Raw genomic sequence first — 14,637 nt, 5'->3', positions numbered from 1 at the left:
ACAAAATCAATTTTGAAGGAACTCTGAAACTGTTTACAAAGCTAAGATCAAAAAATGAGCATTAAGAAAAACTAACTTAGACAAAAAGACTATAACCAACGATTGTTGAGAAATAATGTTAATGAAGACAAGCCCAACACCAACTATAAACCAGTAAAAACTAGCAGATACCAATAGCCAACAAATATTAAACAAAGTTCTTGGGGAGCTCTGCAACATCTTCCTCCAATTAGCCCATGTTCTCCTGAGCATCCTTCGGGTTTGCAATATAATTCTTAGTACTCAGAGCTTTCTTCTTAATGCAAACATGAGTCCTCTTCCCAGGACTAGAAAAATCTTTTGGATTCATTTTCTAGTTGTCCTCTATGGCAACAATCTCCTTCTCTTGATTGATATTCTCTAGTTTGCCAATGAGGATCTTCACATCTTGGTTAGAAGCACTTATGATATGAAATCTCTTCTCTCCCATTTTCTTAAGAGTGTCTTCAAGGTTTGTGATTCTAGTGTTCACTTCCTCAACTTTTTTCTCACCCCGTGTCATCCTATTATTCACTTTTCTATAGTCTAAATCATATTGTGTCATTATAACCTTGGCATTATTAGACACTTAGTGAGATCTTTAAGCATATAAGGAAGAGTGTTATGCTCACCAACACCCGACAACTCCAAAAGCTACAATTTGTTTTTGAAAGAACACTGGTTTCTTTTAATATCTTTGAACCCATGGTAGATCTACTTGAATAGCTTGAAGAAATCCAAGACCTCTCGTTTAGAAGCTTGTAAGGCATTGAACTCGCCTTCCTTACCATGATCCTCTAATTAGCAAAAGTCATGTTGGCATTTATTAACAATTTCCTTTTCCATTGGCTTCTCCATGGGACTCAAGCTAAGAGGACTAGTCAATTCAATGTCTTCACTCATAACCAAAGGAGAAGGACATTCTATTTTTTTATTATGAAGCTTATGGGGATTGGTAGTTTCCTCCATTATGGGCCCAACCTTATGTTAGAACCATTTTTTCTCCTCTTACCAGCAAAATAAGATACCAATACCTTATTGTAATGACCTCTAAAAGGGCCTTACTTAAATTTCCTCTAAAATTTCCTAATAGCCTATTTGGCTTGTATTTGGAAATGTGAATTTGTGACATTCCCCAGTAGGATAATGCCACTTCCTAATGATTAAAATATAATGTTATCCATTAAATCAAATTATATGAAGAATAAACATTGACTTATAATACATACTTGATTCCTAATTTCTTACTTCACTCCAAATATCTAGACCAAGAAGGATGGAAGGCTTAGTGTGCTAAGGTCATGTGAAACTATCTACAAGTGTGCTCTATCAAGACTTAACCCTAGTGTTGGGACAAACCATCATGTGACTTAAATTACTCTCCCTTTTCTGAACTCCATATCCCCTTAGTCAAGTGTTAGAGAGTGGTTAAGTAATTGACTTTTTAAACATTTTAAAACTCAAATATAAGTATGGATGTAATGAAATCCAAGAAAATAAGTAATTCACTAATCTTCGTAGATATGTTGTTTGAATGATCTCTTTGTATATGTGTTTTTTGATTGGAAAGATTAGGTACTAGGGGAGGGGGGTGAATCAACACTAACAATGTTTTGTCAATTCATACTTTTAATTGTAAAATATATAACACTAATTTACATTAACTAATAGTGTTCATGCCTTTAGTTTTACCAATATTCTATAACTATAAATTGTAAAGTAAATAACAATAAAATATCACAAAATTTACCCAACCATGACAAAATAAAATCTAGTCTCATAGAAGCCCTTGGTCAAAGGGAAAAACTGTGGTGGGGATGGTATCCATAACTCTTTACTGTGGTTGAAAGAGGTTGTCCAATTAGGGCTACAATATGTCACTTTCTAAGTGACTCACCCGATTAAGAGTGACTAATACATTGATAAGTGTATCTATAATTTTGTAAGGAACTACTTTGTCAAGAGATTTAATCCCACCAATATGGTGTTCACCATGTTAAAGGATTTACAAAATCTCATGCATTGAACTTACTAGTCCTATTAAAGACTGCCTGTTTAAGGGATTTTAAAATACCTTGTAGAAATTGTTAGGAATTTATACAAGATAGATATCACATGTACTTTTATTTCCTTCCAAAGCTTATTAGATCCTTTTCACTCTACTCCTAGGCTTTGATCTTAATCCTATATCCTTTTCCACTCCTCATTTTTCTTATCCACTTGATCGGTCCTCATAACCTCTTTCTTTATCCTTGATCCTGATTCTGTGTCATCAATCCTTGCAATGTTGACCTCTGGTCTTAGGTTTCATCAAAACCTTAATCTCAAAATTTCATAGGTCATTTTTCCTTTTCTTTCTCCTATCAATTAAAATGTGATTTTCCTTTTGATTGATAGCTATTAGCTTCCAATAGCTTCTTTCTTGTTTTGATAGCTATCCTTGACTAGTTATCCGATAACTCCTTTCTTTTGTTGATAGTATACAATTATTTGTCTATATAACATAACTCTTCATTCCTTGTTCTACTTGATGAATTGTTTGGCACTAATGAAAAAATAAAAATTATCATCATAATATGCATAATATACCAAAATATCCCCCTTTGGCATTGATGACAAAAAAACTTATTCTACAAAATTTGTTCGGTAGATATCTTGAATGTCAATAACTTATCATCTCTAAAAATTCAAACTCCACAATACTATATACTCCCTCTATGATAATTTCCTTCTGATTTTTCAAAATGTATTTTGTATTTATTTTTTCTTCTCCTTTTGGTCTTCTCTCCCTTCATGAAATTTTTTCCTTATTTCTTCTTACTTCTCTCCCTTTTTGGCAACCATGCCACAATGGGAATTACATTATGATTCTCGAGGTCTATATTGAGTATAGTTAATCTAATATAATCTAGTATGTGTTTTATAATTATTCTGTATACTCTCCCATTAGGGCATATGTACCAAGATGGAGTGCAAAAATGATGCAAGAGCATCATGAACATAAGGGAAATCTTGAATCAACCAAAAATGCTTCTATTTCTAGTTTTCTAATTTTGTATTTTGAGTAAGGGCTATATTCCTATATAGAGTTTCTATTTGAGGGAGCTTGCTAGTTTTATTAAGTTGATATTATGTGCTTAGATTTTTCTAATCTCATATGTGAAGGTTCATCTTTGACTTATCAAATTGCTAGATGAGTTTCATTGTCATATCATATGTATTAGTGTAGTTATTGCAGATTTTTGCTATGAATTTTGGCAATCCAAAGTCTAGGTCTAGAAATAAAGGCCTAAATGACTCTAAAATGAGGTGAAACCTCAGGTGATGGACACTTACAAGATTACCCACTATAGATCGCTAGCCAAGGATTCTAGAATGGGGTTAGAATAGCCCATCAGGTCTACAGTTTGCTAGTTATGGTCTCCAGAAGTGGAACCATCTAAAAATGTAATTTGTTAACTATCTAGAGTCAATGTTATGTAATAAAGTGTATTTAAATAATGTAATATGAGGTTGGTCGGCCTTAGGGGTTAGACCTTAGTATCTAGAACCTTCTCATGTGGTAAAAATAACTATATAAGGAATGCCCATGGGTTGTTTAGGGTAATTGAGGTGATAGTCATAGCTATGTCTTGTAGACTATTGTAAGGAAGGTGCCCATGTGGATTTTCATATTACAATTCTGTAATTTTGCATTTGCAACAATAATAAGATGCCCATATTTTGTTCTCTTAATTTGTGTTGTTCCTTGTTTATGTTGTTTGTTGTGATAATAAGGGGAGCATCCCTTCATCAAGTGGTATTAGAGAAGGAGTTCTAGAGTGTGTAAGTAGATCACCAACTAGGAGGAAGTTTGCACCAAGACCGTGGTTTGGGCTAAGCATGTGGAAAAATCATCAATTCTGAGGTAGTTTGCACTGGGTTTTAGCAAAAGCATGAAATACTAGATTTTAACAAAAGCATGAAAATGCCTCCATGAAGAGAGTGTGGTGGAAGAGTTGTATGTGTTACATCTAATGGTTTTAGAGCCCTCTAGAGACAAATGCAAGAATTAGAAGAACAAATGCATAGATGAATAAATCTTGTCATATGGGATGAAAGTTAGGATGAAGACAAAGAAGAAGAAAATGTTGAAAAAGAGGCAGTTCTAAACCCTTAAGAAAAAATGGTTTTTAGGACCATATCCAAGATTGGAAGAAGACCTAAGTTCATGTTAGAGTAATTAGATATTTCCTAATTAACTCTAGTTGCTTAAGCTAAACTTTGGGCATATAATAACTAATTATTTTATTAATTATTATTATGCAACCTAGGTTATACCCTTTTAGGGTTTCAATCTCCTTTATAAGGATGATCTCTAATTGTAAACGTTCATTGAGATTAATTTACTTTTGATAATAGCAATCTCTCTTTTTTCTCATCAAGAATGCTTCATTTATGGATCTAGAAATTCCAACCTCCATAGCTTTTTGCTTCTCTCTTCTGTGATAGGTGTTTGCATGCAGGTGATTTTTGGGAGCTATGGCGTTGACCTTTCATCAACTTCAAAATGGTATTAGGGCTTTAGATCTTCATGCCTCTATTATGTTTGTGAGAGATTTGGCATTGGTTTTCAAAGGATTTTTTATTGGATCTAGGAGGTCACTAATTTTTGAGGCACTTTGAGTAAAACCAGACATCACTGTTGAGCTCAGAGCCCTTGAAAAACCCCATTTCCATATAAAATATGTCCAATTTGGACATTGTTGAAATCTAAGGCAATTTTTTTACCTAGACCATTTTTTGACCTAGACATGAAAATTGAGGCGAAGGTGATTTCTTTTGTAGAAAATAAATTTAAATGTTGAACATTTTTTTTTCAAGAGAAGGAAGCACTTCATTTTTTTAATCACACTTTTTATTTGGACAGGATCTATTAGAGTTACCATGTACCCATTTTTGGTGTTTGTGCCACCAACTCACCTATCCTAGTGTTTTTCTCTCTAGCCAACGGTTTTGGACTCTACATGCTACCACTTCTCAGTGTGATTGTGGGGGACTATATCCCATTAATGGATAGCTTTTTAGGGGGGCATCTAGGCCTGTCTTTCCTACTATACAGATTTTGATTGATGTAGCACTTTTCTTTGATTGACTTTGTTTGATTGCAGGGCTTGTTTGCAAAAAAATTCTGCCATGGGCTTTGCTTTCCATTGGATCTTTCAGTAGTTTGGTTGGTTATGGAGTACTCTAGAGAGTTGCTATTGGAAGAATTCCTCCTCTATCATATTGGCAAGAAGCCAAATTGGAAGTTTGTTACTCTCTCCATCAATTTCAACCTCCTATCATCCGATGGAAATGAAGAGTCTTCAATGGATGAACTAGAGTCTACAATAGTTGAAGCTATCCCAAAAGAAGTGGTTTCAACTATGTTGGAAGTGATGGCCTACTATCATCCTTTTTTGCAAGTGGTTACACCTAGTGGATGATAAATCTTGTTGAAAATGGCACTAGGAAGCTCTCTATTTGGTGACTTCCATAGTTTTGGGTAGTTTAGGCCATTAATCACTGCCCTTGCTCCTCTTTGGTCCCATGCAGGTGCTTGGAAGTAGATTTGGGATTATTTTTGGTGGTCCTCACTCTCTTCTCTATAACACATATTCAACAGTTTTATGTTTTGCATGGAGAATTTTGTGGAGTTCTATCAAAGTGAATGTAGGGGTCACGCTTTCTATGGAAGCCAAGTCCTGAAAGGCATTATCTCTGGACAAATAAGTGACTTTTTTGTGTCTCCTTGCTACTTGAAATTGAGCCTACATTTTTCTCCTAGGTTGTTCAATCCTGTCTTCTTGGTACTTTGATTACTAGCACTATTTGAACTGTATTCTAGGGACATTGTGTTCTTCTTCAGGAAATTGTGTGTTCCCGATGAGAAACAAGACATTTATCCAACCCCACCTTGTCCTTTTTGGGTGACACATGCCTCTTTTAGCACCCACTTATTGGCGCTCTCTTTTGTTTGCCAGTGGATTGTGTGGCCTTTTTTGGGGGGCTCCACTCAAGGGTGTGTTGTCAACAGACTATTTTTTGAGGTGAGTGATATTTTTGGAGGAAGTAAATATGACTAAGTAATGTCTACATTGAAGAGGGCCAATCGTGTAGGTGTTTTCTGGTGGCAATTGATGATCTTCTTATTCCTTGACAGTAACTGCTCCCTTAAAACACATTCAAATACCTCTATCTAAACCCATGATTGAAGTATATTCATTAGGCTCACATTAACGCCAAACCTATGATTTTGGAATAGCCATGCTCTTTTTTGATTGAGAGTTTGCAAAACTTTGACTATTTCATGCATTAATGGCTGTTAATTTTTTTGTTGATGCACCAATGAACTAGTGTTTTATTTTTAAAAACATGGCATACTCTTTATTTGGCAACCAAATTTTCATCTGACATTGGCTGTTTGCTTAGATATGTTTTTGATGATTGGTTTTATTTTATCAGTATTTTTTGCTTCGATGACCATTTGACAGTCAAATTTGGGCTTCTCACTTGTTGACATCAATACCACTATTGGGTACAATTGATTAATTGTGTGTTGTCCTTGATGTTACATAAATGTCATATCATTATCAATCAATATAGGGTGAGATCACTTGGGTAGTGAAGATAGTTCTTAGTGTCTACCGAATGTTCCTATGTTTGCCTAGTTCAGAAGGTAGTGTCTATCAAGTTCACTTGGGTGTCAAAGGAAAAGTTGTAGAAAGTGAGTGTTAATTGAGCTCACTTGGTTAATGAAGGAAAGTTGGATGGAACCACTACTAATTGAGCTCACTCGGTTGCCAAAGGATTTTCACAAGTTTGTAGTGTTAACTGAGCTTCTATAGGTAAACAAAGGAAATTGTTTTTGAGTCAATTTCTACTAAGCTGGGTTGCCCAACGAAGAATTTTTTGTTTTGTTTTTTGTATTAAGCTTAATTATTTTATTTTTTGATTCCATCTGACTAAGGTGATGAATATTGATTATTATAAGTTGTATTTTAGTTGACTTGACAAAGTGGAAGATACAAGTGTAAGGTCAAGTTGTGATTTCAAAGTGTGTAATTTATGATGATGTGATTGAAGAGCTAGTGATGAGAAGAGGTAGAAAATTTGAAGGATAAGCAAAATATCCTTGTGGAGTAGCAAAGATATAACAGGGTCAAACCTAACAGTGTATTTTTTAACCTTTAATAGGGTTGGTTCCTAACAAGGCTCACTTTAGAAGAGTGAAAAATAGTAACTAGTTGCAATTGGTGATTTTTTCTAGATTGGGTTTCCACATTAAATCTTGGTGTCATATGTGTTCATGCTATTTTTTGTTATATGTTTGCAAATTAGTTAAAGTAATGTTAATCAAAGATAACATCTAAAGGTTTATATGTTAAGCATTTATTGAGCCAATTCAATTATTACCAAGTTACAACATTCTATGTGTGTTTACCGAGCTTTAGCGATATTCAATTTTCTAGTTTGCATTTTTTGTATTGACATTTAATGGATCTGGGATTTATTTTAATAGTAACTAATTCACCTCTCCCCTCTCAGTTACTCCTCTTATATTTCCAACAATTGGTATCAGAGCATTTGGTGCTTGTAGAGAATGTTTCAAGGACCTAAGCTAAAGATCAGGATGTCTTACAAAAGAGAGATTCCCAAGCTGAATAGAGACAATTTTGCACAATGGAAAGGACTTATGAGGTTACATCTAGCTGCCATCAATGATTTAGGCTAGAAGTATCTTGATGTTGAATACAAGACTCTCACTAGAACTTTATCAGTTGAAGATATTGCTGAAAAGAAGAATAATAATATCATGATATTAGATATTGCATCTGCTGTCAGTTATGCTAAATTTAATGAGGTAAAAGATTGCAAAACTACTTATGAAATGTGGAACAAATAGAAAGATATCTATGGTGGAGATGACAATGTAAGCAAAGCCAAATTAGAAAGCTTTAGAGGATAGTTTGATCAAAGGAGAATGAGAGAAGACGAAAACATTGCAAAATATGTGGAAAGGGTCAAGGCTAGTATAAGTGCAATCAAAACATCTAGAGGAGACATTAAAGAGGAAACTGTTGTAACTAAAGTGTTTAGAACTCTTCTTCCTATTTATGCAATTAAAGTGTCTACTATTCAAGAAAAGAGATGTGATCCAAATAACAAGTTAGGCTTAGATGCTCTAGTTGGAAGATTGACAACTTTTGAATTAAATAACTATGATAACTATGTTCGTGCTTCAAAGAATATTGAATCTACATTTAAAGCTAAACTCACACTCAAAGAAAAAGGTAAAAAGTCAAAGTCTAGTCAATCAGGAAGTGAAGAAGATGGAACATCAAAAGAAAGTTTAGATAGTGATCTTGAAGTTGTTGAAGCCTTTCTTGCAAGGAAGTATTCCAAAGGCAGATTAAAGTACAAAGGTAAAGTTCCTCTGATCTACTTTTCTTTTGAAGAAGTTGGTCACATTGTTGCTAGGTGTCCAAACAAGGAAATCAAGGATGAGAAGGTAAGAAATAAGCATAAAGGCAAGAAGGATTCCAAGAACCAAAAGAACTACTAGGACAAAGGTAAGAAATCTTGTTTTATAGCTAAAGATTCTAATAACAGTGAAGATGAAATGGTATATATTGCTATGAAAGATGAATCTGATGATGAAGGAGATAAGATGGAAATTATCTCTCATGTTAGTAAAAATGATGTATGGATTATTAATAGTGGCTACTCACATCATATGACTGTGACAAAACAAAATTTGAGCATCTAGAATATTATGACGGAGGTAGTGTAAGATTTGGAAATAATGAACCTTGTAACATAAAAGGAAAAGGATGTATCTTGTTGACTAAAGAACTTGTATGTGACAATGCTTATTGGGTTGAAGGACTAAACCATAATCTACTAAGTGTGGCACAATTGAACAACATTGGATTCAAGGTAGAATTCATGAATGGATAGGCCATAATGCTGGATGGAAAAGGAAATCTGGTTGGATCTGCCAAGAAAACAAAAGGTAATCTATTATATCTTGATCTCAGTGATTTTTCATGTTTTATTGCTCAAGTGGAAGAAAGTTGGTTATGGCATAAAAGAGTAAGAGGTATTCCTAGTTTGAAAAAGCCTACCATGGATTTATGCAAGAATTGCCAATTTGGTAAGATGGGAAAGACTAGCTTCAAAATAAAAGACTATCAGTCAGAAGAAGTCTTGGAAATTGTTCATACAGACTTATGTGGACCTGTTGGAATAGAAAGCTATAGTGGAGAAACATTTTTCATTCTTTTTGTTGATGACTATTCTAGAATGATGATAGTAATATATATAAAAGATAAATCAGAAGCCTTTCAAAAATTCAAGTGGTATCTAGCAAGAGTGGAAAAGGAAACTGGAAAGAAGTTGAAATACTTAAGATCATATAGAGGTGGTGAATTCATGTCCCATGAATTCAATAATTTCTACATTGAAAGAGGAATTGAAAGACAAGTATCAGCCCTTGGTACACCACAACAAAAAGGGATAGCTTAAAGAAGAAACATGTCTATCATGGATTGTGCAAGAACCCTAATGATTGAAAAGAATGTCGCTCTCAAATACAAGAAGGAAGCTATCAACACTCTAGTACATACCTTGAATAGAGTACAATTGAAGAAAGATTCAAAAAAAACACCTTATCAGCTATGGTATGGCTACAAACATAATGTAAGTTACTTGAAAGTATTTGGAAACAAATGTTATATATTGAGAGAATCTAGAAAAGAAAATTTTGATGTAAAAGGTGATGAAGGCATATTTCTAGGATACTCCTAGAGAAGTAAAACATATAGATGTTTGAATTTGTTTACTCACAAAATCATAGAAATTGCACATGTTAGAATTGATGAGTTTGCATAAAAGAGTGAAGAAGAAAGTAACAAGGAGCCTGAAGATTACAAGAGATTTGTTTACTATGAACCTGATACCCTACCAAATCTATCTGAAAGAAAAGAAGCTTCATCTCCTGAGTCCCGAGAAACACCAATAGTTACCAAGTTTTAGACAATGTAACTTGAGCTACAAGGACCTGAGTCACAATTAGAGGCTATAGAGCTAGTTCAAAATGAGCCTGATGGACCCGAGTCATAGACAAAAGGACCTGAGCTTGAAACTAAAATTCAAAAAGAAGATGGTGGAACTCATTCAAAGACCAAAGAGGCTATGTTAGCAAGATATGTCAGAAGACATCATGCACTCGAGTAGATCATTGGAGACAAATCAGATAGAACAATGACAAGAGGAAAATTAAAGGGTACATGTTTACTTGTTGAATTTGGACCTAGAAGTGTTAAGGATGCTCTGGAAAATGAAAGTTGGATTAAAGCAATGAATGAAGAGATAGAACAGATAGAAAAGAACAAAAATTGGATTCTTGTTCCTAGACTCAAGGATAAAAATATAATTTGTACAAAGTGGGTATTTAGAAATAAGCTAAATGAAGATGGAAAAGTTTCAAGAAACAAAGCAAGATTAGTGTGCAAAGGTTATTCTCAAGAAGAAGGTATTGACTATGGTGAGACTTTTGCTCCTGTGGAAAGATTAGAAGGTGTTAGAACCTTACTAGCATATGTAGCACATAGAGGATTTAAAGTATATCAAATGGATGTCAAATCTACATTCTTGAATAAAATTCTTGATGAAGAAGTCTATATTGAACAACCAGAAGGTTTTGAAGATCCCAGCAAAAGAGACATGGTTTGCAAATTACACAAAACACTATATGGTCTCAAGCAAGCTCCCAAAGCTTGGTATGAAAGACTTCATAATTACCTGGTATAGATTGGATTTTAAAGGACTAATGATAATAGTAGTCTATATATCAAGGAGTGACCATACAAGAAGATTGTGTTGGAAAAAATATTTATTGATGATACTCTATTCATAGGAAATGATGAGTTATGCAGAGCATTTTGAAAAGAAATGAGTAAAGAATTTGAGATGTCCATGTTTGGTGAGATAAAATTCTTTGTTGGATTGTAGATACAATAGAACAAAAATGGTATCTACATCACTCAATCTAAGTATATCAAGGAATTACTGAAGAAATTTGGAATGGAAGATTCAAGACCAGTTGGAACCCCTATGTCTATTAGACATAAGCTCTCCAAAATGATGATTCCAAAGAAGTTGATAAGACCACTTATAGATCAATGATTGGAAAATTGTAGTATGTAGTACACACAAAGCCTAATATTGCTCTATCAGTTAGAATAGTGGCAAGATTCTCAACAAATTCCAAGGAAAATCACATGATGGCAATCAAAACAATCATGAGATATTTGAAAGGTACTGAAGACTATGGTTTATGGTATAAACTTGGAGGCAACTTAGACTTAAAAGTGTTTACTGATGTTGATTGGGTAGAAAGTCTTGATGACAAAAAAAGTAATAGTGGTGGAGCCTTCTTTCTTTGTAAAAGACTAGTATCTTGGACAAGCAAGAAGAAAAATTGTACATCTCAATCCACAGCAAAGGTAGAATATGTAGTAGTAGTAGTCAATTGTTCTAACATTGTTTTGTTCTAAGAACTATTGGAAGGAAAGAAGATAGAGATCAATGATTCAGTTGTCATATATTGTGATAACACTAGTGCAATCAATATATCAAAGAATCTAGTAATGCATTTCAAAACAAAGCATATTGCTATAAAATATCACTTCTTAAGAGAGTTAGTGCAAGATAAAGAAGTCAAATTGGAATATGTGAATACAAAGGAATAGATTGTAGATATATTCACCAAGTCATTACCTAACAATGCATTTCTATATTTACGAGGTAATCTAGGGGTCATTCCCCTATCTGAAATTCACTAAATGAAGTTTAGTGAATGCATCAACTAGAACCTATTGAAGATCAATAAGTTGGTGTAGAATTAGCAAGGGCATATTGTAGATGAATCAATACTTAAGGTACATTGGTCTTTACAAGATTATTGTCTTTGGCATGTGTTGTCAAACGGAGAGAAGTTTAATGTTATATCTCTGAGAAATCTTTGGAACCAAAATAAGGTAAGGAACTAGAGAGGGAGAAGTTTTCCAAAGAAGAAGTTTGCTAAAAGAGGGAGAATGTTCTAAATGAACTTGGTAGCAACTGTTGTAGATAGAATCCATTTAAAGGAAGAGCTCATATTGATAGAGGGAGTTCTCAAGTCTAAAATTCAAAATTTCATTGTGTTATGACATGTTGTGTTGCCATCAATGCCAAAGAGGGAGATTGTTGGATACAATTGATTAATTGTGTGTTGTCCTTGATGTTACACAAATGTAATATCATTATTAGTCAGTATAGGCTGAGCTCACTTGGGCAGTGAAGATAGCTCTTAGTGTCTAATGAGCATTCTTGTGTTTGTCTAGTTAGAAGGTAGTGTCTACCGAGTTCACTCAAGCGTCAAAGAAAAAGTTGCAGAAAGTGAGTGTTAACCGAGCTAACTCGGTTAATGAAGGAAAGTTGGATGGAACTAGTGCTAACCGAGGTCACTTGATTGCCAAAGGATTTTTGCAAGTTTGCAGTATTAACCAAGCTTCTTTTGGTTAACAAAGGAAATCATTTTTGAGTTAGTTTCTACTGAGCTGGGTTGGCCAACGAAGGATTTTCTTATTTTGTTGTATTAAGCTTAATTGTTTTAACTGTTGATTCCAACCAACTAAGGTGATGAATATTAATTATTCTAGGTTTTATTTTAGCTGACTTGACAAAGTGGAAGATATAAGTATAAGGTCAAGTTGTGATTTCAAAGTGTGTAATTTATGATGATGTGATTGAAGAGCTAGTGATGAGAAGAGGTAGCAAATTTTAAGGATAAGTAGAATATCCTTGTGGAGTAGCAAAGATATATTTGATTAGGAAGGATCAAGTACAAGCCAAAATAGAGATTTGTAATCAAAAAATCAGTTGCATTCAAATCAGGTCATCTCATTATTACTCTCTAACCATTGTAGCAGTGATCTAAATCTCTTAATAGAGTTGGCTTAACAACTATTTGCAAATCCTCTAACAAGGTGGCAATTCTATTGAATTGTCTCAAGACATCTAACAAGGCCACTCCTAACAAGGTGATTAAATCCTTTAATAGGGTCACACCTAATAGTGTGTTTTGTAACCTTTAACAGAGTTAGCTCCTAACAAGGCTCACTTCAGAAAAAGTGAAAAATAGTAACTAGTTACAATTGGTGGTTTTTTCCCAAATTGGGTTTCCACGTTAAATCCTGGTGTCATATGTGTTCATGCTATTTTTTGTTATATATTTGTAGCTTAGTTGAAGTAATGTTAATCATAGATAACATCTAAAGGTTTATATGTTAAGAATTTACTGAGCCAATTTAGTTATTACCGAGTTACAACATTATGTGTGTGTTTATTAAGCTTCAACAATATTCAGTTTTCTAGTTTGCATTTTTTGTATTAACATCTAAGGGATCTAGGATTTATTTTAGTAGTAACTAATTCAAGAGGAATTGAGTCTATAGTCCAAATGAATAGTATTAAAGAGGCATACTAGTTTTCCATAAGAGTTGAGGAAAAGATGAATAGTAAGTTTGATAATAAGAATAGTAGAAGAGGTCACAATGAAAGATCTAGTAGACAATCTTATGGAGGCTAAAAAAATGATCCAAAGAACAAGGATGAGGCTAGAAGTAGTAGTCATTAATTGAGAGGAAACAATTACAATCATTTCCATGATTAGAACAATAGAGATCATAGATGAAGAAGAAGGGGAATGGATCTAGAAGAAGAGGTTTCTATGGAAAATCTTTCAATTGTGGAGAAGAAGGGAATAGAGAATTTGAATGTTTCCAACACCAAGGAAGGACTGATAGAAGACAAAAAGGCCAGGCTAGAGTTGCACATGTTGATGAAGATGTCAAATCATCACATTCTAAAGATGCTAAAAGAGGAGAAGTCCTAATTAATAGAAGAGTCTTGTTAAGTGGTCAAAATGAACTTGATCATAGGAGGAGTTTGTTTTACACAAGGTGAAAATTTAGAGAAAAATGTTTTGATGTGATCATTGATGGTGGAAGTATTGACAATTTGGTGTCAAAAAGGATGGTCATGAAGTTAAAGCTCAAGAGGCAAAAACACCCATGTCCATATTGTATTTCCTAGTTGTAGGATGATCAAAAGGTCATGGTCAATGAGTAGTGCCTCATGAAGTTCAAGATTGGAAGCTACCAGGATGAGGTGCCTTGTGATATCATACCTATGGACATATGTCATATGTTGTTGGTTAGATAGTGGTAGTTTGATAGGCATGTTGTACATGATGGGTGTACAAATACCTACACTCTGACAAAGGATGGAGTGAAACATACACTGAAGTGATTGAAAGATAAATATTAAAAGGTATGTAGTACTGCTAGAGTATGTGTTGTTGATGGAAAGAATTTCCTAGAGGGTATGATGCATAAGCATATGTATTTTTCTATAATTCCAAAAGATGGTAAAGAAGAGGTAGAGGAGATGCCTACATAAATTGTAGATTTATTAGAAGAGTTTGTAAATATTGTCCCAGATAATGTCCCTGGTGGATTATCATCAATACAAAACATCAATCACCAGATG

The sequence above is a fragment of the Cupressus sempervirens genome, chromosome 2 (genome assembly GCF_028749045.1).
Source record: "Cupressus sempervirens isolate cs-2001-9-10 chromosome 2, ASM2874904v1, whole genome shotgun sequence".
Lineage (NCBI taxonomy): Eukaryota > Viridiplantae > Streptophyta > Pinopsida > Cupressales > Cupressaceae > Cupressus > Cupressus sempervirens.
This window is presented reverse-complemented; position numbering follows the sequence as displayed.